General features: G+C 35.1%; 1 pseudogene; it reads right to left on the bottom strand.

The window, feature by feature from the left end:
• Positions 1–3,152: 3,152 nt before the first annotated feature.
• Positions 3,153–4,164, bottom strand: LOC115873516 (annotated as a pseudogene).
• Between the last annotated feature and the right edge of the window lie 824 nt (positions 4,165–4,988).

A 4,988-nucleotide genomic window follows, 5' to 3' on the forward strand; every position in this document is an offset into this window, starting at 1 on the left:
GCATATATTATGTCTTCAGTTGCCATCAGTTTTCTTTGTCCATTTGGTTCATTTAAGCTTCGTGGGATTTCAGAGTCCAAGAGGTTACCATCTAAATTAAGGTCATACCCCTCTAAAGTAGCATATTGTAGAATTTTCATAGGTTCCGATGACCTCTTTGTATACTTGCAAGTTATTTTGGCTTTTCCAATTTGACACAAAACTGCTCTATTATCTGTGCAGGATAAAGAGTTTCTAGAAGATTGGAAAACTGAGGTTGAAGTGAACTAAAATCAAATGTTCAAATGTAGCATTATCACTCACCTTGTCTGAAGTGCTTGAGGTAGTATTTTGGGAGGAAGTCGTTTTGATATGGTGCAATGTACTGTTAGAGTCCATTGGCTTTTTTTTTTAAGTTTAGGCATCAAACTTTTCTCACATATTCTCTTAAAACACACTAGGAAGTCAAGTCACTAATCAAATTGCTCTGCTTTAAAGGAAAGCTTCTTTCAGAGGTGAGGATTTCTTCTTTATCAGTTAAAATTTACAAGAAGCAAATTCCACGCTGTAGTTTTTTCCTCATGTCTCCTGTCATTGATCTTCTCTGTAACATAAAACCTATGACTACTCTTGATTGCTCTCTTTTTTAGGACCTTTTAGAATCAGATAATAACTTCATCCTCATTTATACAATATTCTTCCATTAAAATAAATATTGATTAGTTCCAAGATCTTGCTTTTTAATTATTTTTCCAGCAAAAATAAGCTATTTCACAGCAAATCTAACTATATTTCCATTGGTTTTACTATTTATGGATGAGCTACCTGTTTCTTTTTAGACAGAGAACCTTCTATAGTCAAGCCTTAGCTATTCCTATTTTCTCTTGTAATTGGTCCCCAATGCCAAGTCCATGGGGGCCAAAACTCTGGTCATTTCACTTGACTCGGTTTATGAAAGTCAAGTAAGATATGCGTTCAACAAGGCAACCAACCTGGAGAACTCTATTTCACTAAACTAGTACCCGCAGTTTTCTGAAAGAGTATGGGGTTAATTATTCCAGAAAATTATTTAAGAATTATAAGGAATATGCTCTCTCCCTCTTTCTGAGTTTGTGTTTGTTTTTCTTCTTAGTAAGTAGTTAAATAATTGTATAGCTGGAAAATATTTCTCATATTCAATGTATAACATCTCCTAACTGCCACTACTTCAGAGATTTAATATCATTTCCGTAGGTTCAGTCATATCAATGGAAAATTATATCATATGCATATATAGTTATTATTGCTATAAAGTTGATTCCAACTCATAGTCACATATCTACGAAAGCATGAAATATTGTCCAGTTCTGCACCACTCATAATTATTTCTCTATTTGACCATTAGCAAAGCCACTGTATCAATTCCTATTCTTGAGATTTGTTCTCACTTTTGCTGATTCCATACTTTGCTAAAGGTGCCCTGGTAGTGTAGTGGGTTACTAGCCGCTGCTAACTGTAAAGGCAGCAGTTCTAAAGCCCCTGCTGTTCTATGTGAGAAAGATGAAACGTTCTACTCCGGTAATATTTCCAGTCTCAGAACTCGAGAGGGGCAGTTCTACACTCTCTAATGGGGTCCACATAAGTCAGAATTGGCTGAATGGCAGTGAGTATTGTTCATATCTGCTTAATATGTAACCAAGTATAATGGTCTTCTTCACTTAATGGCCCCACCTGATGTAAGCTCAAAGAACATGAGCTAAAACCTTGTCATCTGCACTTCTAAGAGCTAGATGGACTTCTAACATGGATTTGTTTACTTTCATGGCAATCCAGGGTATATTTAATATTCTTTGCCAACACCATAATTCGAAAGCAGCCATTATTTTCCAATCGTTCATATTTATTTATTTTTTTTAATTAATCAATTTATTGGGGCTCATACAATTCATCACAATACATAGATCAATTGTGTAAAGCACATCTATACATTTGTTGCCCTCATCATTCCCAAAATTCTCTTGCCTCTTGGGTTCCCGGAATCCGCTCATTTTCCTCCCCCCCCCTTCCCTTCCTCCTCCCCTTTCCCCCATGCACCCTTAATAATTTATAAATTATTTTTGTATCTTACATTACACTGTCCGGCGCCTCCCCTCACCCACCCCGCTGCTGCCCGTCCCCCAGAGAGGAGGCCATACGCGGCTCCCTGTGATCCATTCCCCCTTACTACCTCCCCCTTCCCTCCTTATGTATTTTTCACATATGTATGACACAAGTAAGAAATATCATGTCTTGGGTTAGGTATGCCTTTGTCGTCAAAATATCATTTTTGCCTTTTAAAACTTTGAAAAGATTTTTTTTCTCTCAATAGATTCGATTTCTTGATTTCATCATCCCTAGGCCTTGACTATTGCTCCAAATATAATGACATCTCTATTTATTTATTATGGTATTGCTTATTGGTCCAGTTGTGAGGACTTTTAACTTATTCATACTGAGGTATAGCTCATAATGAAAGATGTAGTATGGTGGAGGTCATTCTATGCATAATTTCTATTTATATATAAGAGAATATTCATAGATTTGATACATTTTTTAAAATTTTGCCTCTAGCAAAAGAAAACAATAAGGAAAGTTTAAAACCTATCAGTTCCTTTATATAAAAGATGCATCTGAAACCAGAAATCACTTGTATGTATAGCCATCAACTCTCAGTACAACATGCATCATACCTAGGAATGAAAATTTACCTAGTAAATGCTACTTTTTGTTTTTTGTTTAATAGATATAATTACATCATAACACACCATGGCTCCAATAATTTGAGATTATTTTCAAGAGCAAATTTTTACTTCCATAATATAAGAAATCAGCATTCAGTATAAAAGGTTCACAGTTTTATTCACCTTGGTAAAGGTAAAAAATTCACTGTTGCATTTGCATGGATTCATTTTGATTCTCAGTAATTCCCAAACAGAAAATAAATTTAGCATGAACATACATATGTTTGAGTTTTCAAGAAAAGGTATTAAAATTGTATGCATAACATTGGCAAAATTCAGGAGCTAAAAGGAATTGAATATAAAATGTTTGTCAACTTTATCCTTTCAATTTCACCAACACCTCCAATTATTGAGACCTAGTGGTTCCCTGAGTCTATCCATGATCGGACAAACATAACCCCATCTTGTATTTTGTCATTGTTCAGTGTCATCTTTTGTTTGGTGCTTCATTTTGTGACATATAAGATCATTTCTTCCAACTTCCATTATTTGTGCATCCCATGATTTCATTTCATTTTCATAATAATTTTTTTATAAAGTTGTATTTTACTGTGTAAAACATGACCATGTATTATGCTAAACACTGTAGGGAGAACATTTCATTTAATCTTTAAATTAAGTCTTTAATGTTTAAATAAGATTAAACCTCTACCTAATTAATCTGTACAACCTAGTGGAATTGGCATTATTATCATTTAACATATGAAAATACAGACTCAAACTTCCTGCCATAGGTGGTAAACTAGAAGTCACACCAATGTCTGACCTCAAATCCTACATTCTTTGTAATATTATGCTATACTGTAAAAGTCAGTCATAATAGTCCATTTTTAACTAAAGCTATACATATACACCATTGTTTTATTTCATGCAGCCATTTGTTTTCCTGGCCTTTACAAGTTCTCATCTTTAGCAAGTTGAATATATACTTGAGCACTAGACAGAGTTTTCCAGTTTTCATTCACAATTTTCAGCTTTGCCTGTGATGAAGCATCTTATCTTCTTGGAAGTATTCAGGCATAAAAAATATTGTAAGCTGAGAAAGGTCTTTTTGACTTTCCTAGCATTGTTACTTATCTCTTTTTATTATTAATGCTTTCTTTTTTAAATGTCTTTGCATAATGTCTGTTTCCATAGTTATGACCTGACTTGGAGTAAACTATTCTTGAACTCGTTTGATCACTTCTTTGTATGCCTACCAGTAAGCCCTGTAAGCATCTTCATGGAAGCAGGAAGTTCTTTTCATTCCTGGACAATTTCTTTAATTAGTTCTGATTTTTTGCATCTGGGTTCTTAGATTTAAATAGAGGGAGGAAATTAAAGGTATGAACTCAAAGGCTTCTTTGGATAACTACCCATGGTGGATGAAAAACCATCTCGGCACACACACACAAATGGGTGGGTGGAAAGAATGGTTGACTCCCATAGCTTGGACACTGCTCCTCTCTGACTTGCCCAGGGCACTCAGCATACATACCCAAAATGCCCTGGCCCCAGGAGAAGTGCCATCACATCTGCAGACAAATCAGGGACCAGGCTGAAATCTCACATGTTCTTAGCATGATAAAACCGCAACAATGACAACTTGTACCCCAAAGATGTAGTTTTTGATTTTCATCAGGATGTGCTTCAACTTCTCTTTGTTTTAAGCAAGTGAGGTTGTGCCACCTGTCTTGTTTCAGGTTGTCAATGAGTCTTCCTCAAATCCTGATGCCATATTCTTTTTTTTTAAAATAACTCATTTTATTGGGAGCTCTTACAGCTCTTATAACAATCCGTACATCAATCGTATCAAGCACATTTGTACACATGTTTTCTTCATCATTTTAAAAATATTTTCTTTCTCTTTGAGCCTTTAGTATCAACTCCTCTTTTTTCCCTCCCTCCCACACCCATCTACCTTCCTGGACCCCTGATAAATTATTATTTTCATATCTTATACCACCCACTTCCCCCTTTGCCCACGTTACTATTGTTTGTCCCTAATATAACTCATCTCTCAGAATATTTGCTAAGCTCACAGATTGAATAAGTATCGTGGAAGGATACAACACTGATTCACACCCTTCCAGGTTATAAACTACGCAGTATCCCTATGCTGTGTTTGAATGCCTGCCTCTTGATCTAGGTGCAGTTTTTTTTTATGAACAAATTAAATGTTCCAGGATTCTCATTCTTCCTAATAATATCTATAATTTCTTATAATCCACACAAATGTCTTGAATAGTCAATAAAATCCAAATAAATATC

The sequence above is a fragment of the Echinops telfairi genome, unplaced genomic scaffold, assembly GCF_000313985.2.
Source record: "Echinops telfairi isolate 266 unplaced genomic scaffold, ASM31398v2 ScPeMD7_7469;HRSCAF=8507_0, whole genome shotgun sequence".
NCBI lineage: Eukaryota > Metazoa > Chordata > Mammalia > Afrosoricida > Tenrecidae > Echinops > Echinops telfairi.